The 15,842-nt window shown below is 63.5% G+C and overlaps 1 protein-coding gene across 1 annotated transcript in view; it reads left to right on the top strand.

Annotated features, from left to right (window-relative positions):
* Positions 1–398: 398 nt before the first annotated feature.
* The window catches only part of SSBP4 (single stranded DNA binding protein 4), a 67,584-nt gene continuing 52,140 nt past the window's right edge, over positions 399–15,842 (top strand). The window contains exons 1-2 of the mRNA XM_073323668.1: positions 399–490; positions 3,790–3,926. The gene's annotated coding sequence lies outside the window, so the exon portion shown is untranslated. The remainder of the gene's footprint in view (positions 491–3,789; positions 3,927–15,842) is intronic.

The raw sequence follows: 15,842 nt of genomic DNA, 5'->3' as shown, positions 1-15,842 counted from the left end.
CGGAGCCCCGCAGCAGGAAGCCCCCTGGAGCGAGCGCAGCCCTGGAGCCCGAGGGAGCCGCGCCCGGAGCCCCGGGTTCGCGCCTCGCAGCGCTTGGAGCTGGGAAAGTTGGAGCCGGTGGCCCCGGGTCGGAAAGCGGCTCAGCCCCCATTGCCCCGGGCCCGGGCCGGCCTCTGGGCGGGGGCAGCGCGCACTCCCGGGCACAAAGACCCACCGATCCCGAGGAAAGCGGCGCTGCGCCGCACTCCGCCGGCTCGGGAACCTGCGCTCCCGGCTGTTTCAAGCTCCCCGCAATGGGGCTGGATGCCGCGGAAGGGCCGGCTGGATTCGGGGCGGGGAACGCGGGGGCAGGCGGCGGCGGCCGGCCTGCTGGGGCACACCCAGGCCAGGCCCTGGGGTGGTTTGCGCCCGCCGGAGAACCCCTCCGACGCCCCCAGGCCCGGGAGCTGGAGGGAGCCCGGGCGCCCCCAGCCCCACGGGCCGCCGCGAGGTAGCGTTCCGCCGGGGAGCCCAGGGACCAGTGGCGGGGTTGGGGGTCAGGCGCTGCCCTCGCTCCGCTGGGCGCACACGGCGCCAAGTGCCGCCCCCGAGCTCGGGGAGAAGGCTCCAGGGGCGCCCCCGGGGGTGGGGCAATGCTCTGCTTGGCGGGCCTGCGGCCTGCCTGCCTGGGCTCCCAGCCCATCTCCGCCGCTGGCTGCTGGAGCAGGGCGCGGTGGGGCCGGCGGCCGAGCGCCGAGCACTGCCCCATGCCGGCGCACTCGCTGCCGCCTGCCCCGCTCCGCTTCCCCGCCTGCTGAGCACCCTGCTCCAGCTCTTTGCGGAGCTCGAGGGCATCGCCTGGTGGGTCACCCCCTGAGGTGACACGCCAGCGCCCGAGAGCAGGGTTTGGGGTGCTGCGGGACCCCAGTGCCCATGGGGTAGGGGGCCTGGGCACTGGTGCTCTGTAGATCCCAGAGAGCCAATCTCGGGGGCTGTTTTTTGGGGCGGGGGGTCGCACCTTAGCACCTCCTAGTGGCTGCTTTGCAGGCTGGAGCTGCAGCATTAGGAAAGGGACCCATTGTCCCGGGCGGGCATGGGGCAGCTCGGCCCACCAGAGCGCGGCACCCTCCAGCCCGGTGCGCTGCCAAGAACCCTCCTCCAGAGGGAGGGGAAAGGTGATGGGGGGAGCTGCCCCAGACCCACTGGCCTGAGTCAGGCGGGTGTGGGGGCAGGCCAGTCGCGGCGTGGGGCGGGGGCAGGGTGGTTGTGGGGTCAGTGGCAACACACAACTCTCTGGCCAGTTTGTTTCTTGCAGTGACTTCCCCAGGGACCCCCTGGCTCTGAGCTGGGGTTGGTGGTTGGGGTGTTTAATGCAGACCAGGGGGGCTATTTCCATCATTGTCGGGGGTCACAGATCCCCAGGACTGCAGCGCTGGAACGGTCTCCAGGAGGAACCCCGTCAGTGGGCCAGACCCCTTGGGGGTCTCTCTTCCTCCAGGGAAAGCCACACGGCGTCACCAACGCCTTTGGCTGGACCGCAGGACTGTCAGCCCCCTGCTTCCCCTGTGAGCTCCGGGCAGCGAGTCCCTGGGGGAGACTTGTGCATTCTCTGCACTCGATGCCCCTCGCCCAGTGCTGGCAAAGCAGCTGAGCTCATTCGTCGCTAGTCACAGCATGGGAAGGGCCTGGGCTTAGCACGGAGAATCGTCCATTCCGGGTAGCCAAGCTGTGGTGAGCCCCATTGTTCAAGCTCTGTCTCTCCATCTGTCTGAGCCCCTTGGTCCGAATTCCAGGTCCGAGCCCTGGCTGTCCCCAGCAGCCAGCGCATCCCCCTCAGCTCTCTCCAGCCATTTGTCCCCGAGCTGGGGAAGTCTATATCGCTCTGGGGCATTGGTTGCTAGGTATCGATATCCAGGCAATTATTGTCTTTTCAGAGGCCCCCACTGATAAGGGGACCAAGACCCAGACCACTAGGTGACACCCATATCTATGTCTCTGCCTGGTCTGAGAGCAAACAGCCCTTTCCCAACCCCCTGGAAACAATGCAGCACACTGGGGAAACTGAGGCACAAACAGGACTCATAAAAATATTACCAAAAATTCCCACTCAGGCGATTATCCATCCCCCTCTGCCCCCTGGCTCCTGCTAACTGGGTCTGGAAGGCCCTGCCGGGAGGGGGCACAAAAAGAAATGGAGAATAGGTTCTGGGAAGAGGGAGCATGTGACGATGGGACACAGCAGGGAGGGGGGAGTGTTGACCTGGGAATGTGCCCTGGGGATGGGAGACCTGAGAGCCTGTCACCTGAGCCAGGAGGGGGAGGGGGAGGTAACACCTCTGCCCGGGAATGCGAACAGAGGCCGCAGGAGGGAGCCTGCTGGGGGGGTTAGTTTCAGTTTTGGGCTGGGTGGAGGAACGCAGGGAACCCCAGGGCTGGGGTCTAAGCTCCCTGCTCCCCCCAGAAGGACTTGACTGAGGGGTCCTGGTTATACCCACAAGCTCTGTTTTGGACTGTGTTCCTGTTGTCCAATAAACCTTCTGTTTTACTGGCTGGCTGAGAGTCTCAGTGAATCCCAGGAAGAGGGGTGCAGGGCCTGGACTCCCCCACACTCTGTGACAGAGCCTGCAGGCCCCTCCAGGCCCGCCACAGGGCAGGCAGAGCTCCCATGTGAGCAGAGAGCAGCTCCTTGCACAGACACCCCTACTTTGTGGCTGGGAGGAGAAGCTCTGAGTCCTTCCCCTGCCTCCTGGCAGAGATGGGAGCTGCCCTCCCTTTGTCGTTAGCTGCTGGGGTGACTTGGGGGAGGGTTTGCCCATCACAGGCTGCTCTGCTCCAGAGTCCCCCCGCCCCCAATGCCAGAGGCCCATAAAGCCCATGGGCTTAGAGTTGGGACAGGGGGCAGCGTTGCCTCTGGGACAGATTCCCAATGCCCTTGCCTCAGGGGACCCCACTCCCAGGGCTGGCCTTGCCCCATGGCTCCTGCTGGCTTCCTGACCACATGCTCATCTCCCACACCCCGCCTGGTCTGGGAGCCACAGCCGCCTCCCCCCAGGGGCCAGGATACAGGCTCTGGGGCTGGGGCATTGGGCTGAAGATTCTGCCTCTGGCTCTCCCAGCTGGCCCTGTGGAGCCCGAGTTCCCCACTGCCAGCCCCTGCCCGCAGACCTGATGCCTGGGCAGGAGCTCCCGGGGCCCGTGTCCCTGGCTGGGGCTCTGGACTCTGTGTGAATCACCCCCAGCAGGTGCGAGCGCCATGGGGCGAGGTCACAAGGGAGATTCCAGGGAGCCTCCCCCCGAGATGGCGGGTGGCAGCGTGACCTCTGGCTGGAGACGTGCAGTGTCCATCCAAGCCCTGCGGGGGCGAGCACCGGGGGCTCAGTGTCTCTGGCTGGGGCCCCAGGCAGTGCAAGGGGGGAGCGGTGTGACCCCCCCATGGCTTCAAACTTGGCTGCTGCAGATGCACAGTGTGGCCCAGTTGCCTCTACTGAGCCCTGCTCTGTTTGCCCGGGTCCTTGTGACTGTGCCTCTCAGGCCAGTTCCCAGGGAAGAGCTGTTTGCCCAGCACGGGTGCTGGCTGGCCCTGCGCTGCTGGGCTCTGCAGGAAGGCCCAGGTGGCCAGCGAAGAGCAGGCTCCTTGGACAATAGGGTTGACGCGGATGGGGGCTCCTCTGTGTCTGTGTGGGATGGGTGTGGGGGCTGCAAGTCATAGGTAATAGGTCTGATCTCTGGGCCCGGGGTCCCACTCTGGTCACAAGCTCAAACTCTTCCCTGCAGCCAGGAGGGCCTGAAACCTCCTTTTCTTGTTTTCAGGGAACGCTGAGATCTGCACCTGGTCACCTGAGTCCAGGTGCTGGGGCTTTAAGAGGGACACCACATGTCACATGGCTGGCAGTGCTGCCCTATGCTGGCAGCGGTGGGAATGCTGACGCTGATATTGCTGCGGGACGGTAAGTTTGCGAGTGTCTCGGTGCCCATGCCTGCCCCCAGCCCTGGGATGGGAAAGCAGCCAGTGCCGAGGGGCCGTTTCCCAGGGGCTGGATGATTCTGTTTGCGCTGGGCTTTCTCTGCCAGTGGACGGGGGACAAGTGGCCATGCTGGGCATTAAAACAGGACCTTTCCTGGGGGAGCCAGCAGGCCCCAGGAGCTCAGGGGGTGGCAGGGTACTGCAGAGCAGGTGTCCATCTCATTTTGGAGGGCTGCTCCTACATGTGAATGCTGGAGGGAGGAGCCCAGCTGGCTCCTGGGCAAGGGTCAGACTCACACCGGGGCTGACCCTGGAACAACTGAGCTGAATGTGCCCCTGCCCCAGGGATGGCTGGGTACTGGGAGACCCTGCCCCACTCTGCCTATGAAAGGGTGGGGACGCCAGCTGTTGATGAAACAGGCTTGGAAGGGTGCGGGGGGCTCAGCGCGGCATCCTGGTGTGAAGTCAGGGCTCCTGAAACTGTGCTGGACCTAGTACACTTGCAGCACTGCTGCCTGCCGTCCCCGTGCCAGACACCTCCCTCCCCAGCTCCCCCAGAGCAGGGAGTGATGCGGGAAGAGGGCTGGTGGGCAGAGCAGGGCCAGGAGAGGGGGGTCCAGTGGGGAGAGCTCCTGTGGAGGCAGGCCCTGCATGTGTTTCTGCCTGGGGATCTCCAGGCTCAGCATCATTACCCCCAACTGACAGCTGGGGAAACTGAGGCACGGAGGGGCTGAGGCTTGTGCTCACTGTTTGGGTGTGACAGTGAAATCAGCTGGAGGTGTTGGCACTTAACTCCTCTGCAGATCAGACTCTGGGTGTCCCACGCCAGCACCCAAAATCCGTGGGTGCTCTGGAAAACATGGGTGACTGGGCCACAGTCCCCAGCAAGTCCCGTCCCCCATCGCCCAGCCTGGGGCCCTAGCAATGAACGTGTATGTAATGAGCCCTGCTGCTCAGGCCTGTGCCTCTCCTGCCCCCGGGCTGGCAGGGCTGCTGGGCACAGTGCTCCACAAAGCCCCTGGGCCTCCCCTCCCCTACCCACTCCACCTCTTCCCCCTCCACGTTGGTTGGCCCGGGGGCTCCGCAGCATTCCCATCTGCCAGGGAGGAGCCCGCGGCGTCTCACAGCAACAGGCTGGTTCTCAAAATGCACCGCACCATGGAGTCGCTGCCAGGGCCCCGATTCTGAGCCCTGCTCCAGGGTGGCTGGAAGTTCAATTTGCATCACTCCTAAAGTTCCCAGTGGGAACCCGGCGTCGAACACTGAAGTGACAGATTCTTCACCACCGTCGAGTCTCCCCTGGCTTTGGAGAGTAGCTCGCTGCCCCCTTCCCGGCCCCGGCCATGGCTTTCCCCTGTGGCCCAGCACCAACAGGGGTGTCACGGAGTCCCCGGGCGATGCTCTGGAGCTGCTCCCTGCAAAGCCAGCCAGGACTCTGGGGAAGTCACCTCTCTGGGAGCTGCCTGTCTGCAGGACACACAGCTCACCCGGCTTCCACCTTCCTGGGTCTGACCTCGGAGCATTCAGCATCCTCTGCCCCTCCCTGCGCTTCCCACAGCGAGTCTGCCAGGGAGGGGTCCTGGGGAAGCCAGAGGGTCCTGCCCCCCAACTTCACAGTCAGACGTGACTCTCAGCCAGCCAGTAAAACAGAAGGTTTATTAGACGACAGGAACATGGTCTAAAACAGAGCTTGTAGGTGCAGAGAACAGGATCCCTCAGCCGGGTCCATTCTGGGGGGCAGTGAGCCAGACAACCACGTCTGCCCTTCACTCCATGTCCCAGCCAGCCCCAAACTGACACTCCCTCCAGCCCCTCCTCCCTGGGCTTTCCCCTTTCCCGGGCCAGGAGGTCACCGGATTCCTTTGTTCTCCAACCCTTCAGCTCTCACCTTGCAGCGGGGAAGGGCCCAGGCCATCAGGTGCCAGGAAACAGGGTGTCGGCCATTCTCTGTGTCCAGACCCCTGCACACACCTGCCCTCTAGGGCTCTGCAATGACCATACACCCGTCTCCCACCCCCTAGATATTTAATTACTGCCTAGGGGAAACTGAGGCACTCCCACACTATTCAGAGGAAACATTAAGAACAGTCCCACTTGGTCACATTGGGATCCTGCCCCAGGCCCGAGGGGGACAGACAATTGGGGAGGGAAGCTGGAGACGGTGCAGTGCCCCTGGGTGCCTGCTGAGCTGGGTGCTGGAGTTTCCCTGTAACCCCCCCAGTTGTGTGGTCCTGCCCCTTTCGCGCTCGGAAGGGCTGAGCTGCCAGCCCAGAGCAACGGGGGAAGGGGCCCTGCCCAGCCCGCACCCCACCTCTGGTGCCAGAGTCGCTCTCCTGCCTTCCCTTGGTTGGTTTGCTGTGAGGCGTGGAGCGAAGCACGTGGCTGGATCCTTCCCAGTCCCCTGCCTCGGGAGCACGCTGGGGGAGCTTCGCTGCCTTTCCCGGGGCTCCCTCCACCCCGCTCACTGGAAAGCTCTGAGCCAAGTGTCCTAGAGGGGACCCTGCATGGGCCCCACCACCTCCCACCAGCACAGGGTTATCCTGGGAGCCACTGGTTGGGCCAGGGGTCTGGGAGGCACAGTCAGGGCCAGGTGGGTGTCTGTATTCTAGGGGCCCATCACCATGGCTTTTGGGCCTGAGGTGGCCTGGCCTGTCAGGCTGGAACTGCTGCTTTGCAAACCCTTACTCCCTTCCAGCGGTGCGATTCCATCCCCAGTAAACAGGTCCCAGCAGCCCGGCCTTGCTGGGCACAGTACGGTGCCAAGCAGCTGCGAGTCTCCCAAGGCCTGTGTTTAACTCTTTGCTGGCTGGGCAAGTGGCTGCAGCCCTTCCCTGCAGCCAGGGCCCCAGAAGTGGGCCCCAAAGCTCCCCAGGAAGGAGCGATAGCAGCGGAAGGTGCAGGCTGGAGGGTCCCACACCTGGCCCTCTCTGCGCTGGCTCTGCTGCCCACAGTGGGCGCTGGGAGAGGGTTTTTGCAGGAACCCAGCGAGAGTGGAGTGTCCTGGGGGCTGGGCTGAGAGCTCGCTGGGCTCTCCTTGGTTCTCTTTCCTCCCGGCCTCGCCCTGGGCATGCAAATGAGAGCACTGGGCTGGAACCCCCGGCTGCCAAGCCTGGGAGGGTGGGGAGCAGCAGCCATGGAGAGGAGAGGCAGCAGCCTGGCTCCCAGCTGGCTCCAGGGGAGGGGCTGGGGGCCTAGCTGTGCTGCTCTGCTCCACCTCCCAAAGCCCCGTCCCAGCTGGCACTGGTCCCCACCGCTCTGCGGGCTGTTCCCAAGGCCTGGCTGGGAGCCCGCAGGGACTCTGGGGTGCATGGAGGGGACAGCGACTGTGAGGGAGACAGGAAGCAGCACAGACAGCAAGTCCCAAGCTGCCCAGCCTTGCCAAGGGGGTAACCGGCGAGCTGCCGCCAGGAGGGGGCGGTATATGCAGTGTTCGCACAGAGCTCCCCCCACGCAGGGTCGCTGCGCCGGGATCCACCCCGGCCCAGACAGTTGCGGTGGATGGCTGAGAAGGGACCGTTGGCTCAGCACATCCCTGTGCCAGGCCCGTTCACCTCGCCCCCTTGCACGGTCACGGCTGGGCGTTATCTCCCCCCCCCCCACTGCAGTCTGTACTCCAGTGGGTCCTTCTGCCAGCTGCTGCATCCGTCTGGCCTGGGCGCGTGTGCTGGGTGGAACGAGCCTGTTTATGTAACCGGGGACTTGCTGATCTCTCCTGCTGTGTGCCAGGGGCTTTCGCCTCCATCTGCTCCTTGCCGGTGAGTTTGGCGCTGCCATGGCACACTGAGAGGCCAGGCCCTTGGCTCCCAGCGGGGACCTGTGTCCAGCCAGGGAAATTTTGCACCAAACATCACAGGCCTGGCAGAGAAGCACGGGGGGTCCTTCTACTTCCTTATTGCCCGGCCTCCATTTCCTCCTCCCCTCGCTCCTCTCTTCTCACTCCCCACCTTCCCACTTGTGTGCCAGGACCCCCCATTGCCACTTGAGGCCGCTCAGCACGGCTCCCCCTGCCCCCTTGAGCCAGCCCAGCCTCCTGCTGCATGTGTCTGTGCAGCGCCCTGCCAGCTGATGCCAGGGGACCATGGGCAATGGCAGGGTGGATGCTGTGCTGGCATACCAGCCTCCCTTGGCCTTCCCTCCCAGCTGCCTCAGTGGCCCCAGATCTCCTCACCTGGCCTCTATGGGGCATGGGGGACTTCAGGGTGTGAGAGCCCAGCTGGCCTGGCTTTCGATCCACTCATTCCCAGGGTCATTGCTGGGGCAGCTCCTGAATTCACTTCACCATGTCCTGGGACCCAGCAGGGACTCCGCCCCTTTCCTGTTCCTGGTACCCTACTTCCCCACCTGCCCCCAGAGTTGCTGGTGCCACCTGGAGATGGGGGCAGAGCCAGGGGCCAGTGCCAGGCTGCAGAGCAGGCCTGCAGGGGCTTTCTGTCTCCAGGTTTCTAATGCACCCTCACCCTGGTATCTGGGTACCAGCCCAGGGCTCCCCCACCCCTGCCTGGCCCTCCATCCTGAGGCTTCATCCCATCTTGGCTGAGGTCCGCCACGGCCACCACCTGGGGCCATTGAGCTAGGGATCCTCTGGCCATTTCCTTCCAGCCCCCTGCTCCCTTTGACCCTCGTTTGCTCCCAGCCCCATGTGCCAACTGGCCCGTCCGCACGCCTCTGTGGAGTGAGCCGAGGACTGTGGTGCATTGGGAGCAGCCGCCGGATGCTGCTGCGCTCACCCCCCTCTCCTAGGGGGGAGCCGGCGCCATCCCACCCCGTTCGCTCCCCTTCCCCCACTCGTTCCCCGTGCTCCGGAGGGGAGAAACCGGCGTGTGTGCAGAGTCTGCGTAGGCAGCCAAGCAGCAGCTGAGCAAGGCAGGGGGTGGCGCAGGAGCATTACCATACGCAGGCTGTAATTACCGCTAATTTCTTAAGTGCAACAAAAAAATGAAAACCCAAACAAAGCTCAGGCGGAGCGGGATGGGGGGACAGCAGGGCGCGCCCTCCAGCTCCCTGCTGGCACATGGCTCCTGGCCACCTGCCCACGCGGGGATGTGCCTCTGGGGCCAGGCCCACTCCCCTGCTCTGCTGGCAGAGATGGATTTGGCCTTGCAGTACCCCTGGGGGAGGGAAACTGAGGCACTGGCATGACCTCCAGAGCTCACAGAGTAAGCTAGTGGCACAGCTGGGAATGGAACCCAGGAGTCCTGACCTCCCCCACCCTACCGGCCCTCTGATCTGATCTGGTCGCTGGAGCTCGTCCCCACACATTCCCTTTGGGGGAGGAAGCCGTCTGAGCTGTCAGGTTGCTCCCCAGCACGGTGCCACTGAACCCCCACAGTTCTGCGGGCCCCCTGCAGACAGAGCTGGGACTGGGGTGAGGGGGTAACACCCCCACCCGTGCAGCGGGGGCTGGGCAGTGACAGCCACACGCTGTTCTGCAGGGACGTCTGTGGGACTGCAGCAGCTGCCCTGGCACGAGTCCCCCGGGGCCGTTGCCAGGCCGGGCATGGCTGGGACCCGGTGCTGAGGCGGCCCCTGGGCCTGGCCTTCGGTTTGTTCAGATCTCACCTTTCTCCACCTCGCCTTGATGTGAAGCGATGTCACGCCCCAGGCACCCAGCGTAGCGCCCAGCTCTGCAAGCCAGCGCACTCCAGGCCCCAGCCCCTGCCCAGTGCCCCAGGTCTCCCCCCAGGCCTGGGGGCTCAGGGCCATCTCGCTCCTTGAGGCCTGTCCTGCGTCAGCCACACCCCACTGGCATGGCTTGTCTCAGCACTTGGACCCCACGGAGAGAGCCCCCCCCCCGGCTCTGTGCTGGTGCTGTACACTCCCTGGCTGGGCTACTTCCCTCGGTGCCCAGGGCTGGGCCAGTCAGCTCTGGGCACCATGCTGGTCCCCTGCCCAGGGGCTCATGTAGGGGCAACTGGCAAGGGGGAGGGAAGGGGGATGATTGTATTCATCAGCTGTGGGGCACGCCCACCCCAGCCAGGCCGTCAGATTCGCCACATCTGTGCCCGACACAGCCTGGCAGCCGAGACCCTAGCCAGCACCTGAGGGCTCCCTGGCAATGGGGCCTGGCTGCGCCAGCTGGAGCTGTGTGGTGTGGGGCAGCCCTGGGCTGGGAGCCACATCTGGAGGGTTGGAGGTCTCCACAGGACGCAGTCCCTGGAGCCAGACTGCGGTGCTTTGCAGAGGTGGCACGTCCAGGAACTGGCAGCCATGGCCTGGGTTCCGGGCTGAGCAGGCAGGGCATGGAGGGGCACAGACCCTCTGTCTCCCACTGACCGGGGGCAGCTCCCATCCCTGGCACATCTCCATTCGCCGCCAGCTGGGATCCCGCTCTGGGCTCCAGCGGGCAGCGGAGGGGAGAAAGGCATGCATGAGACATCCCATAATGCCCAGGCATGTGCCCATTTGCCCCAGTGGCCGCTGGTGTAACTGACCCTGGGCCGGCTCTGTGGCCGGAGCTGGGAGAGGGGGTCTGATGGGTCCAGCCAGACCCGCCGGCCTGCGTGTGCGGGGAGCACTGGGCCCTGCACGTGTGCAGGCGTGTGCCTTTGCACGTCTGCAGCAGTTTGGTGGTAGGTACCGTCTCAAACAGAGATTTCGAAGCATAAATCATATTGCTGTGGACTCTCTGCCTGCAGCTGATCCGCACCTGGGCTCCAGGCCGGTAACCGAGCTGCAGACCGGGGGGTGCATGGAGCACGTGCTCGAGGCGAGATCGAGGTCGTGCTCGATTCAGCCACTGCTGAAGCTGCAATGAAAAGGGATGAAGAAACCCCCCGCCCCCACCAACCCCACAATCCCATGGGCAGATGGGCTGTTCCAGCTAAAACGCTCCCAGCCCCACCAAGAGGGGCGCTTTGCTGGGGGAGGGCAGCCAGGAAGCCTCCCCACTCTCCTCCCTCCTCTGGTTCACATCCTCACATGCCGTGGAGCACATCTGGCCGGGGAGCCCGCAGGGCAGGTGGCTCTGGGAACCTGGGAGCGATAAATGCTCAGTGGGGTGAGGGTGGGAACAGCCCCTGTGGGGCAGGTGTACAGACCAGTAGCTTCCATAACCGACACAAGGTGGCGCTCCGGCTCCTCGAGAATCCAGCCGCCAGCGCCATGTTCTGCTCCCGAAGGGGGTGGGTGAAGGGCAGTGCCAGGCAGGGTGGGGCAAGCGAGGGGCATAATTGGGTGTGTGACAGGCGGGCGATGAGCATGGGAGAGCATGGGTGGGGGGCATCAGCGGCGCGTGAGGGGCACCAGCAGGCATGGGGGAGAAGGCCCAGGCCCTGCCCCCTCCATCCTGCCTGAGACATGGCTCGGTGGGAGATTTGGGGCCCATCACCCGCCTGGTGGGGCCATGCGAGCGCACTGACCGATGTTGGGGGGCGATTAACCCCCTCAGTGCCAGCATGCTCTGTGCAGTGGGTGGCAGCATACTGTGCTGTACCCTGGGGAGGGCTGTAAGAGCCTGGGGGCTGGGCACATGATGCACCGAACGGGGGGGCACCATGCCCTTGCCAGCCCCCTCCCCGTTAGCGGCCTGGTAAGAGCGGCAGTCACAGAGGAGGCGTTCGGGGACCTGTCAGCCTGGCTGCAGGCGTGAGCTGAGTCACCAGCTGCCGATGAGCAATTGGCAGCTCTGGGCAGCCAAGATGGCTTCAGACCAGCGACCTCCCGGTGCCAACCCAGAGCTGTCCTGCCCCCCACGAGCCCCTCCCACAAACGTCCCCCCACCCCACAGCTCCAGCCCCAACCATGCCTCCCTGGCACTCTCACGCTGCGCTCGGCAAGGTCAAGGCCTGGGAGCGGGAGCCTCCTGCTCCGTGCTGCCGAGGGCCCTCTCCCATGTGCCCTCGGAGCAGCCTGCCAGCCCGAATGCAGGAGGCTCCCTGAGGGGGCCATGCAGGGCCGCGATGGGCTGGCCACGATGGGGTTATGGAGCAGCCAGGAGTTCACGAGACCCCCTCCTCCCTGCGCTGTAGATGGAGGGAAGCCCAGGCAGTGCGGCCAGACGGGTGTGTGTGTGCGGGAGCAGACGGGCTGCTCTTAGTGGGGCCAGGAGCTGTCTGGGGACTCGGGCCGGCCCAGAGTGGGGGCTGGGCCTGGCCTGGGTCTTTGATTTGATTGAAACCCAGGCACTGGGCACTGAGCCAGGCCGGGGCAGTGGGGGCCTCAGGGAAAGGGGCTAGAGGCGCAGCCAGGCTGGGCCGAGGATTCCCTCACTTTATTCTCCTGTTGTCATTGGCCCATTACCTGGGCAAGGGCTGAGCTCACTGGGCCAAGCCACATCCACAGCTGGGGTGGGCTGACAGGGGAAACTGAGGCAGAGCTGCCAGGAGGGTGGCACCTCTGTTACCAGAGAACATAACAGAAGAGAGCTCAGACCAGGTGGTCACAGTGGTCCCTTCCGGCCAGAGCATCTATGAATCCTACTCCCCTGGGTGGGGCACTTCAGGCTGGCCAGGATCATGCCTGCTGCCCGGTTCACTGTCACACAGCACCGGTGCTGTCCCCAGGACAAAGACGCTGGACGGGAAGATGGGCCATGGCTCTCAGAGAAGAAAGCAAGAGTGTGCGTGCGGGGTCGGGGTGGAGGTTACTCGGTCTTTAAACCAATTCTCTTTCAGTGAGATTTCTACATGGCAGGTTGGCCAGGAAATCTCTTCTTTGGGGGTTTATTTCCCTCGCTGGTGTATCAGCGACGGGGCTGTGTTTTCGTAGGGTTTGTACAGGCCATGTTTATTAGTGCAGGTTGTGTGTGACTCGGGGTTGCGCCCACAGGTTGCTGGGGGGCTACTGATGCACTGTGCTGACAGAAGGTTGCTGGTACCTGCTGGGCCAGTTGTGCTGATCAGTGGGGGTGGCTGTGGGTTCGGGTGTGTGGCTTGCACACGCGGGTTGCAGGAGTAAGCTGAGTTGTGTGTTCAGGTTGCTCCCGTGCATGGGGGCGGGTTCTGCACACTGGCTAGGGGCTTGGTTGCCCTGAGCACCAGGATGAGGAAACAGCTGAAATGACTAAAAATCAGACTTTAAAGGTGATAAAAAAGTGCCTGGTAAGTTTCCAAAAAGCTCACGCATTTCTTTCTGTGCTGAAGACCCATTCAAGAGTGGCTGGTGCTTGCAGCTTGTGGGGACGGAGTGCTCATCAGCCCAGGGACAAAGTCTGCTTGGCTGCCCTTCCCAGGGGGAATGGAAGCAATGGGAAACAGAAGGTATTTTACCTGCATGTGCAAACAAATAATTATGGATACAAACAGCAAGAGGTACCCGCACCCGCGCCCGTGCACACACTGCCAAGGCCAGCTGAATTCTGCGGGGCTCTGTCAGACAACGACGCTTCTCTCCTCTGTGCGTAGCAGCAGCTGTGGGTTCTGACATCCTGCTCCCCTGTTCTTCATCGGTTGCCGGAAACAGGATCTCTGCTTCTCCATGAGTCACCCGCTCCCGCTGCTCGCTCCTCTCCGATGACCTCACCCGGTGACATCTTCACTGGTGCTGCGATGTCACCGAGCGCATTGGAACAAGTGGTGGGAGCTGGAAGGCTCTTGGGAAACCCGAGGCCCTGGTAGCAGAGAACACGGGGCAGAGGAATATGCCAAACCCAGCAGCCTGGTTCTGGGGGAAGGCTGAAGAGTTTCTAAATCAAACGTGCTTCCGAGTTCTATTTGAACCGGCCCACAAGGCACCTCAGCAGGGCAGAGCTGCGCACGGAGTCTCCTGGGGGACTGAAAGGAGACGTCCCAGGCTCCAGCGTCCCGAGCGCTGAGCCCTGCGGCGCTGACCTGCCCTCTGCATGAACCGGGCTCTTAGTTCTCCGGGTTCCCGCCCCCAGAGACTGCGACCGTGGGTTCTGAGTGAAGTGTTGTTGCCATTCCCTGGCAAAGCTGGCCCAGACTGTCTCGTTCCGCCGGTTACTAACCAGGTGCTCATACAATGAACAATCATCCCCCCGTATGCATCTTTCATTGTGGTTTATTAATGGAGAGGAGAAAAAGAAATCACCCTTTTTCCCTTGGCTCTTCCCACGTCCAACCACACCAGGCCAGCAGGGGGACCTGCCCGGCTGCCTGAAAGGAGAGCCGCTGGGCTCTCGGGGGAATCTTGCCAGGCCCGGTGTAACTGTGGAACTCCACGGAGTTCCTGAGAGCCAAACTGGGCCCTTAGCTTCAGGGTGGGGGGCAGCCCCTCCCCCAGGGTCAGCGCCACCTTGGGCATCTTCAGCCCTGGGTCACCATCCCTCTCCAACGCTCACTTGGCCGCCCTTCTGGGCCAGCCTGTCTCCGCTCCAGGGCCAAAGCTGTCTGCAGACCGCAGGAGGCAGCTCTAAGCCCAGCCACCACTCAGTTCCATGGACCCCCCAGCCACGGAACTGGGGGGCAGGTGCAGCTCCGGGTGTCACCCCGGATCTGCTCTCCTGTCGGCCAGCGTCAGCTCACTGAATTCAGCAGTCGCTCTGGATTTCTCAATGTATCAGAGCAGAGCCGGGTGCCCAGTTTACCTGACCCAGGGTTTAGAGAAGAGCAGGGGCTAGTGGTCAGGTCACAGGCCTGGGCCCCAGACACCCCTGGGCTTTCACTAGAGCTGCCTGGCATGCGCTTGACCAGACGCGTTTTCCTTGCACTGCGTCAGTTTGTCAGCACTGGAAAGTTTCACGGTGACGTTGTGATTTGGGGGAACGGGAAGAGTTCTAATCTGAGCGGAGGCAGCTCTGAGCCGAGATGGGCCCAAGCAAAGCCCAGAGCCGGCTGCTGACGCTCCCCAAGTTGCTGAGCTCTGGATCAGGGTCCACTGCAGAGAGAGGTTTGGGTCACACAGCTCTAGTCCCTCCTCCCCCCAGTGCTGTGTGAGTGGGTCAGGCCCAGGTTTCTGCCCAACCCTGCTCCAAAAATCCAGCACCAGGGAAAAATCAAGAAACTCCAGCCTTGTTCTGGGGCTTGTGAGAAAACCTCAGTGCATGAGCGTCCCCTCCTGGCCCTGCTGCAGCGACAGGGCAACCCCTCCTGCTCCTTTAACCCTCCTCTGCTCATTCCACACAAAGCCCTGGGCAGTGTCACTCCAGCACCTCTGTCTTTATGGGCTTGGCTTGCAGCCCAGCCGGTCAGCTTCCCCTATGGATTTCAGGGCTGCTGTTCTCTCCTCTCTTGCTGGGGGGCTGCTCAGTGGGAGTCGTGCCTGGGCCAGTTCTCTTCTGTCCCGTCCCCAGGGGAGACGGGGCTGGGGGGATCCTGCTCTGCCCGCGGAGAAGTGCTCTGACTTTCCACACAACACCCCCCCAGCATCTCCTCTGCTCCATCCTCCTCCAATGGTGCCTGGGCCACAGGGAGCAGAGAGGCCGATGAGCCAGCCGCAGCCTTGGCTGGGCCCTTAGCTCCGTGCTGCTGACAACCTACCCGGGGCGTGAGGTGCCTTGTGCCACAAACCCCCAGTGTCAGCGGGGAGGCCCCAGAGTTTGGTCTCCCTTCTGATTCCCAGCCTGTGAATGCAACTCTCTCGAGAGGGGCCGTAGGCGGAGGCCACTGGTGCTGCAGGAGGCGGCTGCTGCAGGATTTGCCTTTTGACCCACTTGGCTGTCCCTGGGCCACCGCGAGAGGCCAAGCAGTGCAGCTGCTGGAGGTGTAGTTTGGCTGCTGGTCAGGGACGACTGGCCTGGGCACGGCCTGTGGGGGTCAGTGGTGACTGACCCTGCGTGCAGGGGACCTTGAAACACAGCCCCTTGGCACATCTATTCCCAGCAAGTGGTTTCCATGATATTCGGAGAGTCCCCAAATCTCTCCCAGCCGGGCTCCCTGCACCCTGAGGAGGGGCAGCATTCCTCTCGGCCAGGCCTCCATGTCCTGTCCAGGGGAGCCCTGGAAATGTGCCCTCCCTGGGTTCGCACCCAAACGTGCCAGTCACACAGGAAGCAGAAACAGAC

This window comes from Lepidochelys kempii, chromosome 25, assembly GCF_965140265.1.
Source record: "Lepidochelys kempii isolate rLepKem1 chromosome 25, rLepKem1.hap2, whole genome shotgun sequence".
Classification (NCBI taxonomy): Eukaryota; Metazoa; Chordata; order Testudines; family Cheloniidae; genus Lepidochelys; species Lepidochelys kempii.
The sequence above is the reverse complement of the archived record's forward strand: the minus strand, read 5'-3'. Positions and strand labels throughout refer to the sequence as shown.